This window comes from Scleropages formosus, chromosome 17, assembly GCF_900964775.1.
Source record: "Scleropages formosus chromosome 17, fSclFor1.1, whole genome shotgun sequence".
Lineage (NCBI taxonomy): Eukaryota > Metazoa > Chordata > Actinopteri > Osteoglossiformes > Osteoglossidae > Scleropages > Scleropages formosus.
In genome coordinates this window covers 12,652,757-12,667,433 of record NC_041822.1, presented here as the reverse complement: position 1 = coordinate 12,667,433, position 14,677 = coordinate 12,652,757, and positions in this window count along the sequence as shown.

Sequence of the window (14,677 nt, the reverse complement as noted above, 5' to 3'; positions counted from 1 at the left end):
TCACCACCATCTCACACATATCTCTCTGTGAGTATTGCAGTGTCAAGATACTGACCACATGGTCTTTGCCTGAAAATTTGTCAGCTGCCACTGTGGTCAGTTTAATGGGTCAACATGAATCAAAGAGTGAAAAAGGGCCTTCAGCTCCCAGCTTTGTGTTAGTTAACTAGTAACTACCATGATACTGAGAAGCACCACAGTTAAGGGTACAAACTTCTAATTAGAAGGCTACTGTTTAAAAATTTCTGCCTATTCTGCAAAGCTTTCCTGTTGAATCTTGAAAAACAAGCACTCACCCTTTATTAGTTGCCATGCCTCTGGCTTCAGTACCCAGGAATCAAGATCAAACTGTGGAAGCGTGTGCAAGGAAGAAAAAACATTTTGATCTCAGGAAAAAGATTTACATATGAGATGAAGGCAGACTGAAGTCTATTCGTTTATGTAATAGCTATTCATGGATATATCATCGTTCTCTCTACAATCTCAAAAATTTTTAAAACCCCATGTTTAAAACAAACATTTTTATTTAAGAAACAGTGCCTTAATTTTTGTTTAGTTATTACAGTTTAAACTTTGCTTCCAAAGGGCACCTTCGTTTTCAAAGATATGGACCATTCAACAAGTGAATTTGATTACCCTTATTTTATGAACGATATGTACCAAGTAACATGGAAAAATATTCTCTAAGCCAAGACAGCATACATCCATTTACATTACATTGTATTAGCTGATGCTTTCCTCCAAAGCAAATTAGAATGTTAAGGTACTTGAACTATTTTTCCATTTGTAAAGCTGGGTAGTTTTACTGGAGCAATTTAAGGTAAGCACTTTGCTCAAGGGTACTACAGCTGGAGATGAGATGCAGACCTGCGACCTTTGTGTCCAAAGGCAGCAGGTCTGACCAATATGCTATCAGCTGCTGCTATCAACAAGGTGTGGCAGTCTGTTAATGCCAACAGAGTACAAGTACATACATTTAACCTGTTAGACACAATATGTATGGATACAGCAATATATTTACTGGGTCAGCTACTAAATCAGTAGGGTTCATGCAGAGACCTAAAGCTACAATCTTTTGATTGCACATCTAGTTCCTTAAACATTAGATGTGCACTACAGATGACTGACCTGCTATGTCATTGTTTATGAACATGTCACCGGTGATTCAGACACATCAGGAAAAAAAACTAGTAAATAAAAAAAAAAAAAAAAAAACCTGCTATGGGGCTAAACCATCTTATCTTCACTGTAGAGCCTAATATTTTCTACCTGCACTGTGAGTCTGCGATACATTGTAGTACGCACTTGCTCCGAAACTTATGACGAAAAGGGGAAAAACTATCTCGATTTTTTAATGACTTCAAAGTCACTAACTCACAACCAATAAAAATACAGACGTCCAAGAATTATTCCCAATATGAGATGAAGTCAGACTGAAGGCTTTTGATATGGCTGTAATACATTTTAAAAAATACAGTGTAAGACTGACAATTTTTTTTATTACTTCTGGCTACATTAGAATTATAACCAAGATAAAATGACCGAAAATTAAAATTTGCTGTCTACCCAAACACCAATTCAATTAGGATTGCTGACAATATATCCTATAAACATGTGCAGCTTTCATTTTCTAGCTACTTTCAGTTTACTTTATGATTTTTACTCTCATTGCCATGGCAAGAACACCAAAAGCCAGGCACACCAGACCATCTGCAAACAAAGTGGAACAGTCGCCACACTCCTCTTGTATTTGGGTATGCTTTTACCGCCATCTATTTGTTTGGCAGATCGACACTTTATTCTGCTGCAAACAAAAATTTCTGAAAATATATCAGGAAATTGCTTTTTGAATGTAATTTTTACAAAATGATGACTCTACAATTTGCAACTTGAGAAGCCAGTGTAATAATGTCTCTGGCTGTACTGCCTGTTTGCAGGGCACTATTTAGTACTCGCACTGCACAGTGCGTACTCACCAACATGCTCTCTGGCTGTTCTTCCTGCCTGGAAGACGCTATCTGATACTGTCAGCACTGTTTCACTATGCGTACTGTGGGTTACTAACTTGATCTCTGGCTGTACTTCCTGCTGTTAAGACACTGTTTTGCACTGTGAGACAGTCCCCTGCTGCGTGTCTGTTCTGCTCGCCTATGACACGTCCCCCTGCTGTGCTTCAGAAGCCCAGCTACCCTTTCAGAGCTACTGTGTAATTATTAATTTTAATTACTTGTAGTCCCATGTTTTAGAGTACAATAACAGTTTTAAATGTAAGAGCCACCTCACATTTTAAAGCTTAATTAGTTTGCAGGTCAATCTACTAGGCTTTGATCTTGGCTTAAAATGGACTGCACTTAATGAACTGTTTCTGTCTTCAGCACAGCAGCTCTTAATTGGGTCTCATTACTCCAGACAATCATTTATTCCATCAGTCTAGGTGATTTAGAGACTGCTAAAAAATGTCTTGTAACAAATGCCATAGTCTACAGAACAGCCCATGAACTCTTCCCTCATCATTCACCTGCTGTCTAATTGCCTGTGATTACTGTAATCTAACAGGGCCTGCAGAGCAACAGCAGGAGGGCATGCTGTCACAGCTCAACCCAACTAACAGTGAGAAAGACACAGGGAAAAGGAGAGGACGGGAGAGAGAGCTGTACATGGCTGCTAAGTCACTGAGACAGGACATAAATTGCCCTGAAAATCAACTCCATGCAAGTAATGACCTGTTTCAAATGGGTCCGAGAGATCTGGGCTGCAGTGAGCTCAAGGTAGACAGATTGCTCTAACTAGACTGTGGGGTGGGGGTGGGGGGTTACGCTCAGACTGGGAGAATGATTTAGCTATACTGGAGAGGATGTCATACAAATCAGGTGTGGAAGAGTCTCAGAGAACGTATGGGGTGTGGCTTAGGGTAGAAGGGTGGGTTTGAGTGGATCGGTAGACTATGTCTTCGGGTAGTACAGGCAGTCCCCGGACTACGAACGAGTACCGTTTCTAAGTCTGGCTTTAAGTCGGATTTTTACATGTCGGAAGAGTTAGATTAGGTTCGTGTCTAACGTCAGTTAGTCAAATGTATGTCTTAGTATTCAGTATATTGTGTACCTTTCTATGCATAAAAATTAACAAAACACTTCCAGAAACACTAAAACATCTGTAATATAACAATACAGTAATAATAAAAACAATAACAATCAATGTTACTACAGTATTTATAATAGAGAATCAGAGAAAGGGGGAGAGAGAGAGAATGTGCATGTGTGGTTGTGTGTAGGTATTAAAAACACTAAAGAAACTTTTTTCCAATGACTTTACTATTTCCACTTTAGTTTCAGTCGTGATCGTTCTCCTTTTCTTGGATGCATCACCATCACTTACATCACATTTACGCTTTGGTGTCATGGTTAAGTGGGTAAAAACAAAAAAATTAAAGCCAAATACAGTAACACACACAAGACACAACAGCAATGTGATTCGTGTCATACTGAGTGGGCAGAAGACTGAGGTAAGTGTGTGGACCCAGTCGCGGGATCTTTATTGTCAGTACACAAGGGAGCAGGTGAAATTTGTGGTCAGGGACAGGCATCAGTCAGTCGATGCACAAACACAGGGCTTGGGGAGAATCCGATGTCGTAGTCGAAGAGGCAATGAAGTTGTCGAGAGCCGTGGATGTCAGGAGCAGAAACGAGACATTGAAGAGAACGAGGGACTTGAAAGGACGGGTATGTTGTCATGGGTTCACTCGAGAACGCTGGAGAGACGGGTTTCTCAAATGAGATTCCGCAACCAGGGTGTGTAGGTGCGGCTCCTTTATACCCTGCTGCTCTAAATTCAGGCAGATGTGGATGTTCGGGGTGAAGTCGTGGGCATGACAGTCCGACTGAAAAGAAGGAAGTCTTTGTCCTACCTTGGGCCCATGCACCCACGAGCCAACGAACTGCTGTAGACGCACAATGTTTTGATTTGTGTATTGCAAAGCAGTACCCGTAGCCTAATACGAACCATTCCGGGGGGGGGGTCATAACTACGGGTTGTACGTAACTCGGACGTTCGTAACCTGGGGACTGCCGTATGGCGGACCAGTGCAAGACTTTATTTGTGGCCATAATTTAAACAATCATTTAAAATAGACCACAGCACAAAAGGAAGCAGGAGGAGGACAATCCTTCTACAGAACTGCTTTCTTCATTTTTTCCCTTACAGCACATAAAATCAGCATCACCAGGGGGCTCACCCAAACCCCAGTGACTACAGGCAAAGCCCATGGACACAAGCACACGGTCAGCCTGCAGCCTGAACTATGCTAAAAAGACCTTACAGTTCAATATATAGAGCTACTGAAAAGATATTTGAAATCAGGTTTCCTCACAAATTAAAACCAGGACTAGTCTACAGAAGACAGTGACATTCCATTGCTCTACAGCAGCTGCACTGTTTTGAATAATAAAATAGTTATATTTTCATCAGCTATTAAAGATTCATTTTAGAGCACAGGAATCCAATCACTGACTACTTCTTACTGAGCAATAGCAATTACACTCAGCACACAGGCAAGAGGGAGGGACCTCGGCAGCTAAAAGCAATCTGAAAAGGCTTGAAGGAATCAAATTTTACTCTTGATGTGAAAAGGGGCCTCTTTTTTTCCTGACAGCTTGATTGGAAACAACAAGAAATCTTGCCATCGCTCCACTGAGTAGCTGAAATCCATTTATCTGCAAAGACTATACTTTTCCTGTTTGCCCCTTGGCAAGCGTGTTGTTTCTTCCCAGTGAATTATATTTAACACACATTACTGACGGTCTCGCCGACATGGGTTTGTATCCTCACCAAATGTATCAGAGAGCCCTAATTGAAAGGCACTCCTGGCATAAAATATTAACCATCACCATGCAAACTGTACATAATGGTGCTTGTTCATCTTTGCTTTTCATTAAGTGTTCTCCTTTAACCGTTGTGAAGGTTCTATGGGCCCTTCTCCCACCCATGACAGCTGAAGGCATAAAATATTAACAACTACCACTGCATTTCACTTCACATATTGAACACTGTAGTCAGTTTAATATACAGTGTACAGAAGAGATCTGAAATATTAAAGACCCTTTCAATATTTTAGCTGCTTCCATTTATAAGAACATTGTGTATCAACAGACAATGGATTCTTACAATGACAACAATATTTACAGTATATATGGAGAAACACCAATACTACCCTAAAAATGTAAATCTTTAGTAATTTAAAAAAAAATATATATTTCGAAGGGCATCAGATTGCTAAGACTTACAGTGTTTGGCAAAAATTACATGAAATAGTTTTAAAAATTACATTTTATTTTAGAGGTGTCCTTAGCCTATTGCTGAGTGTTCACTAATTTAAAATGGCAGCTGGTAGCATAGTGGTTAGAGCTGCTGCCTTGGGACTGAAAGGTCACAGGTTTGAATCTCATGTCTGGCTGTAGTACCCTTGAGCAAGGAACCTACTGAAAATTGCTCCAGTAAAAAATTACACACATCTTGCACATTAAATGGGTAAATAACTGTAAATATATTAACATGATAAGCCGCTTTGGAGAAAAATGTCAGCTAAATAAATAAATGTAAAATCAACACTCTTGCTTTGGGAGAAAGAGGGGTGGATACTGAAATTATCTACAAGTTTTGAGCAGAAATATAAATGCAATTATTTTTACATTATGCATTAATATCATGAACTCACTTCCTACCCACATTTTTCGAATCAGTAAACAGACCCCTCAAAGTGTCTTCTCAGACCATTTGGGTCACTTGGACAAAATTCTTGTTGTCAAACAAATAAAGTTGATGTGCATATTTTGAATAGGAGGAAAGAGAACGTGGATCAAAGAGAAAGGGGAAGGCTGAGGAAGCAGACAGGAGCGGTAGACATAGTCCAGATGAGTGCATGGTGCTTGGGAAAGGGCCATTTCCCCTTGTATGTGGCTTGCTAAAGAACATCTCTCATTGTCCCGATGGACCACAAAGGGAATAAAGTGCAGCCATGCTCTGGGTGGCTAACTACAGGGGTGGAGAGCAGCATTACACAGCTATTACGCTTACTCTTTAATCATACCTTGAGACTCCAACCCGTGAAATCTCCAGAATCGATTCCCACCCTGGGGCTCTGGCTTGCCCATTCAGAATAAACAGTGATACATCCCAACAGCCTGAAGCACATTCCAACACCCTTGCTACTCAATCGCCACAGGGTCCCCCTCCACAGCCCTCTATTCCCACCTCCTCATGGACATGTTGCTCCTCTAATTACTACCCCCACACTGCACACTAGCTGCCTCTCAATGGGACTGCACAGTAGGCACCTAGTTCATCAGTTGAGTTTTCTGCATGGCAGCATTCACTTATGCTGTCAATAAATTCCTCTGGAAACTGTACAACATAATAAAGCTGTTGTGTGCGAGCCATTGAATCATTCCTTTTTTCACTCTGATGCGTTACTGCACTTTTACCGTACGCGATGAGAGCCCAACCATTGCTAGGCTGAAACTGATTTATGTGCAAGGGACACAAAAAATGAACAAAACTTTTGATTCAACTTTTGCCAGGAATACTGTATTTCACTCAGTGTTTGAAAGTAATCGTTACAAATTTCTTTCCAGAGCGCTCTCTTTATCTCCTTTTCTCAGTCTCGTACTGTGAAATACCTTAAGAACAGCCCACAGTAGAACGGGACTCAAGTTAGGAGGATTGAAGCCGAATTTCACTTTCACCTATAAGAAAGATTGGCAGTAACACACATACATAGCTGCATGATCAGTAACATCCCCCCCCCCCCCCCACACACACACACACACACACACACACACACACACACAGAGTTGTCCAGAACCCATCCATCAGTCCAGCACCAGCCCTGGTCAAGGCAGCCAATCAGAGAGGAGACTGCATGTCAGCAGGTGTCATCTGCTTGTTGTGAAATTCATCAAACCAACAGCCCGTGAAACGTTGGCAGACAGGGCCATTTATTAGCGTGTGAGGTGATTTGTGCTTGCCTCACAGGCAACCTCCTCCAAGTGACAGCAACTCAGTGGACAAATTCACACTGGCTCAGAGGGAGAACAGGCCTTTAAAAAGACTCATTAACCAGCACGGGTGAAAGTGATCTTTAACTTCACACACTTAGGGCAATGAAACATTCTGGGGGCAAACATTAAGCAGATTAAGTCAACTCACTTCCAGTTCTAACAGAATAAACAACAAATAGGTTAAATTGCTAAAAGTATAGTCCCATTTATGTAAAAATCAATACATAATACTAATACACATTTTTCAGTTTCTGACTTAAATCATAATACTGACAGTTGCCACTGACTTTTATTACTTTCAACTGAATTAAACTGAGTGAATCACAGGCCTTAGATGATATTGAGGGTAAGAAACCAGACTTGAGACCAAACATTTGTGGGTTCAGATGCAGGTGTGTAAAGGCATACATCCCTTGAGAAAGTTCCTAGATTAAATGTGTCCTCAGAATTGGAATGTGCAAATGGGTGAAGGGTTTTTAAAAGAGACATGGAGTAAGTCACCTTGGATAGACGTGCCTTCATAAGATATAATGTAGCTGCAATGAAAGTTAGTGGCTGGTTAAAATCCTAGGATACTTTTCAAGCACATGGCATTTATTGGTCATATTTTGACAGGTGTTAGTTTCTGCTGGCCTAGTGCTAAGAGTCCAAAAATGACCCTATTTTAATGCAAATCTGCAGAAAACACTATTTGGGTGAAAAAAACAGTATTATCCAACACTATCAAATAAAAGACCTATAGATACACACAGGAGATTAACAGATATAAAGGTTTACATATTTTTAGTTTGTCAGAAAATGTATTTGCATACGACAGATAACGTATTTTCCAGCAAATATTTTAAAGCTGCAATAAAACCTGCTACTCTTCGACTTTTTGCCCCCTTGACCTGTCGACCCTTGTGCAAAAAGTCCAGGTGCGCAGATTGTTTTCTCCACAGTTATGCTCCTAGGATGTTCTCCCCACCTTCATCCGCCCTCCACTCATAATTCTCCCGTAATAGAGGAGAAGGGCGTGATCGACGACCTCTGTCTACTTGCCGCCGTTCAGAGGGAAACGCATCTGCCAACATAAAGTATGACCGCAATCCCGGCTGGGGAGCGGGGTAATGAGCAGCCGTTAGCACCCAGCCATCGCTCACACCAGGCCTGAGGACTGGCCTCTACACACCCTGCCTGCTGAGAGGGCTGATTTGCCATCAGGCAGTAAAAGTATAGTGGAGTCCCTCTATGCATGCTAAGACTATCTGCACCTGGCAAACTGAGGTGGGGGAGCAGAAAAACACATACACAAGAGTATTTCAACCCAGCTAGTAATGATCCAGTGGCCTTGTGCAGGCAAAACTCTAAAGCTACTCCCTTAAATCATTGGCTCTTGCTTCAATGAAGCTTTCTTAACGTACCCAATCAGGGCACAATTGGTCTCCGAGAGAACACCTAACCCTTGACCCGGAAAACTACTGACCATTTACAGTCCTGTAGAATGGAGACAGAGGCATCCATTGCAGTTTCAAGTCTTCCAACACTTGTGATAGTCCTCCATTGTCCTTTGAGTGCACACAGAACTATCAGGGTGCATAACATGTATGTTTCACAATCCCGTACTCATGCCCTACACAAGCCATAAAACTACACTAATTCAAAGAACGCTCTCAGAGACGAACTCTCATCTGCATTTCTGATTGGTGAGACTGTGCGGAGATGCTCTCTTCCCCTGTAGTGCTGGAAGGCACATTCGTCATCATTTGCTGCCAATGTGGCTCACAAAGACCTCTGCGCATGGTTTCTCCTTTCTGACATTTTTTAGCCACATACTTGTCTCTAGTACACTTGTGTTTCCATTTAAAGGCACACATCTCCCTTATGTACTCAGTGATAAAATAAACATTAAATGGACAAAAAGCGAGCCAAGAAAAGGTCAAATGTGACTTCAGCCGTAAACATTAAATATGAGTTCAACTCTGGCATCTTGCAGACTGTTTATCAGCCCTTCTAGTGCTACATTTATGAAAAATAATGTTCTATTTCAGCTTCTAGTTTCTGTTATACTGAGTCAACATTTCATTAACATTTCATGACATGTTCAGCAGAGCCAATATCTGTTCTGTACGCTCTCTACCATGTGTTACAGGAAGTGGTTAGACAAATATTTAAAATGAGGAGTCATCCCATACTTGTGACCATAACGGTGTTTGTTCAGAGGTCTGGATCCAACATTCTACATAGCAGAGATGCAGGCAACTGATTCCAGTACAGCCTATTCCCACCTGTGAGCTCCCTACATGGATATATACACATATACCTCCCCCTCACACATTACACACAAACACACAAGTGGATACAGGTGTAAGCAATGCCTTCTGCCTCCTTTGCCTCCTCCATCCAGTGCATGTACCTCTGTGCATATTCTGAAACTGCAGTGCAGTAAAACTGCCCTCCCTAATGGCAATTCCCTGTCCTACTTGCACCAAAGTGCTTCATTTGTAATGAGGCAGCCGTGTTCGTCAGCCTCCAGGAGGCCCATCTTTTATCACCCCCCCCCCCCCCATCTCCCTCCTTTTCATTTACAAGCCCCTGCTCCCCTCCCCCCACAGCAGTCACGCAAAGGCCTCCCAGGGGAGCTGTTGAGCAGCTCGCACAACTTCATGGCAGATGGCGCTGGGGTGTGGAGATGTGGCTACAACTGGGCACAAGTGGTAAAGTCAACCCAAGGTCTTAAAGGGTTACAGTCAGGGGCAGAAGATTCTCTGCCCAGTCAATTTAGCCACCATTGTCTCGGTAACTCCTCCCGGGCCTGAGAAACAGACATTTGACAAAAGCTTCGAAATCACAGGGTTTGCTCTTTGTCATTTATCTGAATGAATAGAAGTGCAACCTCTTTGTTCCAGAAACTCAGAACAGGCAAAACAGTAATGGAAACAGCTAAATCCGCCATGTCCATGGGTAATTTTTTCGGCTCTGTTCTCCCAAAATGTGTGCCAAAAATGTGAAAGGATGACAGCTTTGACTCGCTTCACTACTGCAATGCCAGGAGCCTCGTCGTAAAAAGTGAACCTCATTTCCTTAATTGTGTTGGGCAGCCGTGGCCCTGCCGCAGTGTTGGTACACCAGCCCTGGAACTCATACCTCGCCTCGGCCTCCACTCTCTTCCAAACCACTCAGCACTTGACCCACAGGCAAAAGAGACCCATCAAATATTTGCTCCTCTTGTCAGACGCTTCCATCGGATCTGGCTGCTCTCAGCAGGGCCTCACAATCTCTACGGAGCACCATGGATGGTCCTGCTGTGCTAATGGTTCATTCACACATGAGCGCATTAATGAAATGTGTTATTGCCCCCACTCAAAATGGCCATCACTACCACTCTGTCCTTCTCTCACTTCTCCTTGCAATGTCCCACCCATCCTTGACCAATGTCGGCTATTCTAGCTCCCTGCCAGGATGAATCTTGTGCCCCATCACTGTGATGTAGTGCATCGACAGAGGGGGGTTGCATCACCTCCTCTGATCTGGCAATGGAAAAGGCATGTGGAGGCCAACTGCCAAAGGGGACCACGAGGACCATCTGAGTTGGAGAAGCAGGCTCCTGTCAGTATTAAAGAGGGTTGGGACACATGGCAGTATGAGGAATGGTTTCCTGCCTCTCTCCCCCTCTATCTCTGGAGGAAGACTAACAACAGACTAGGCTTAGGGATTGATTTCCCGTATGTATGTGCCTCCTCTGGGCAGCCTAGTTACAGCCACAGCCTCCACAGCCTATTATTGCTTCACTGGGAGGAGAAAGGGAGAGAGAGTGTGTAAGATTTTAAAAATGTAAATCAATTGTTCTCTGTACTGCACTGCTCTACAGCGAATTTGTCAGGACAGCCTATTTAATTTGATCTGGTGCTCTTTCTCAGTGGAGACCAAACAGTGGGGTGAGAGAGGGCAGCATTAGCGTGCAGGTTGTAGGGTACAACAGTACATCAACTAAAGTGTCCCTCATTGCTCGTTCGTGCTGACGCAGGGTGGATATTTACACATCCCCCACTCAGTGCAATAAAGATAGCGGGTTCAATTGTTCCTTACGGGGTTCTTCTCCACCTACCATAAAAATTAAAGGCCCCGCTGCATAAAAGGCTTCCATGCTGTGCTATATTCATGTTTTAAGCTAAACCTGTGTACAGGACCTCTCTTTCAGTAAGACAGCACTGTATTTCAACAGCACCGGCACAGTCAATGTGCTACATTCCTGATCTCTGGTTCGTCCACGCAGGCCTCAGTCCACTCCAAAGTCTCATCCTGGCCCACCCTCTACAACAACATTCGAATCACGTAGCTGATCTCCAGACTACAGCAGGCTGCAGCACATGGGGAAGATCTCACCCCCAGATTGGAAACCCAACTGGACAGTTGCAGAAAAAGATTCAGGATCAGAAGTGTTAGAACACTGGATTCTCCTACAACAGGTAGAATAGTGAACAACCTTTCTTGCAGGCATCAAAAGACTATATGTTCTGTCACTGTACCAGCAAAACAAATGCAACAGCTATTGTGGCTCTTGTGCTGCAGGAGCACTAATTGTCCTGCTGTTTATTTCCTTTAGTTGCTTTGTATGCTAACATACAACATATGAACATTATTTGTGTATATTTTTCCTGTAATGCATATGGAATACAGTTAAATGATGCAAAACATACTTAACTAATCCCCAAAATATCACTGAGCAGATGTGCAATTATATTGTTGACAGAGATAAAAGGGGTACGCCCTCAAAGGGAACATCCAGCAGTCTAAAAAACACAATAATAAATGGGTACAAGAAGATCAGGAAGTGCTCCACATTGAAATTCTGCTGTCAACGAGGCCATTAAGAAAGGAACATTTGACAAGTAATGGGCTCCTAAAATGTCATTTCAATGTCAGGATACTGACTCGGCGGGCCAGCCACTATTTCCAATAACTCAACCACCATCTCTCCCTCTCTTGTGGGATGCTCTAGCTTCTTGCGATTCTCCTTGATTTCCCCTTCTCGGGAGGGGAGTGGAGTGATATTTTGTTCCCGGGGCAGAAACTAATGATTTGAGGATCTTTGATCAGTGTCTGGGCGCAGAACACCCACGGTAAGGGCGTCAAGCTGCCACATTGATTACCGCCATATTGAAATTTTCTTGTCAGTTTCTGCTCTCTCATCCTGGAGAGATGAGTGTGCTGCAGACAGGCTCCGACACAGCAGGAGGGAGACGTGCTCAGCTCCACCCATACTTCATGGGGAAGGGAGGGAGCAGGTGCTTCAACCTCCCCAGCACTTCTCTGACAAGGCTGTCAGTCTGAGCACCAATGAGAGCGCAACTCTTGCAGGACGTGGGAACGGCAAACAGACAAGCAGACGATCAAGGCATCCCGAGTGGCCCACTCTCTAGCATTCAACCTGTTTATCACTAGACTCTCAGCTTGCTTACTTATAAAACCTGAATGCTCGTCGAAAAAATCATGTAAAGACATTATCACAACTCAACAGAGAACTTTGGCATTTCATTGTTTGTATGGGAATTACAGAAGCACTGTCACACAACTGTTATAAGACAAAATTAATTCACAGAGGGACAGTCTAATTCTGTCTAAAGGTTTATGAATTCCCTTATCAGGTAACTTCCACATGACATTAGTCAAAAAACAGAACTACTGCCTTATTGTTTTGTTGTTCCAAGGTGCAACGGGTTTGCACGACAACTTAAAACTAACTGAAAAACGCAGCTATCTTAGCACATAAAAATAACAATACGAATTTACATCAACAAATTGCTGCATCAGTGTGTGAGGAGAAACATTTCGATACAAGTGTGCAACTGAACTGCATAAAAAAAAAAAAAACACTGGTTAATGTTGAGAACTTAGTATCCTGGCAAGAATGTAACCAGAGCCTCACATATTAAACAGATATAATATTCTACAGGTAAAGCACATTGAAAACAAACTAACTAAAATGTTTATTACTGTCGAACAGCAGCAACTCCTATTATGGAACTATGCTGCCCTCTCGTGTCTTCAAACGGGATTTTACACCATATCCACAGCTGCCCTAACAATTCGTGGCCTTAACAAATTACACCAAGGAATCTTACAAAGATTCCACACAGATCATTTTTCCATATATGCTTGTAACTGAACTTTACGTGAATTCAGTGGAAACCTAACATGCAAGTTCAGTACTTGAATTCAGTCTAAAGCTGATATGCGAGTTCAGTTCTTCAGTTTATACAGAATTCGGAATACAGAATGCTGCTGCACAAGTTGTGTTTGACTTGCCAAAGTGTATGCATCTATCCCCCTCCTCGCCTTTTTCCACTGGCTCTTTCCTTCTATTGATGTAATGCACTCTATTTTTCTGAGACGCACGGCTCTTTGAAAGAAGCATCTGCTAAATTAACAAATGTAAATGTACAATACCATCAACAAATATGCTTCCAAATATCTACAAGGCCTAATCACTCGCTACACTCCAACCAGACCGCTACACTCTTCCACCTCAGCCTGCTTGGTGATCCCATAAACAAGAGGTCCAAAACCAAAGAGGTTTTTGGTTTTGGCCCTTATGTGGTGGAATGACCTCCCACTCAGAACTGCTGAATATCTCTCTCTCTACATTTTAAAGTCTCAAAACTGACCTCTTTCAGGTTCACTTCTCCTCTGATCTCCTAAATGGTTGATAAATGGGTGCATGTCTTTTTTTTTTTACCTGTTAAATCATTTTTAATGACAACTGGTTAAATAACTGAAAAAGTCTATACAGTATACAGCTATTCATGTAATGTATACTGGTTTATACAGTGGTATGTGACAAATTGACTGCACTCAAGAGTAACATGTCTGCATCTAAATCTGTCCTCCTGTTGATGTGAAGCACTGTTTATATTGTAGTTGTTTGTATTGATGTACGTCGCTTTGGAGAAAAACACCTGTTAAATGAAAATGTCAGTACAAAGCTGATATAGATCTCTCCTCCCAGTCTGAAAAACAGTAAATTGTCTAGACTTCAGACTTCATTAACACAAAAGAATGCCCCCTTCTTCAGTAAAAACTAGGCCTCTGTACACTGTATCTGTAATATGAGTGAAGTGTTACAATGACAGTTATAAGATCTTACCTTAACTTTTTAATGAACCAAAACGTTTAAATCTGCAGGACAGCCAAACAGCCCCAGAAATACTTGGAAACAAAGTGCAGTTCAGTTTGAAACAATACTTATAGTAATTAAATAGCATCAATGTGCTCATCAATATGTCTCAGTTTATTTTGTTTGTACATATGTCCAAATTCTGCCAACGCAGTGCATGTTGAGAATGTGCCCTGCTTGCTGTAGCAACCACAGCTCTGATGCATACCCATCCTTTCATCTCCTCTGAGGCTCCACTGACCCAGCCTACATCCCATTCACTAGTCCATTAGGAGACAACAACGCTGTGACAAAAAGGAGAAACTGCACCTACAAAAGAGTCTATATTTATTCATTACGTCTCATTAATGCAAACTTCCCTTTTTTGTTTCAGCCGTTACTTGTGTCTGACAGGGAGAGTGCTCAGATGTGGGAGATGAATCCGCTCCTCTCAAAGACGTGATCAGATGGGTGTTCTCCCGTCGTCACA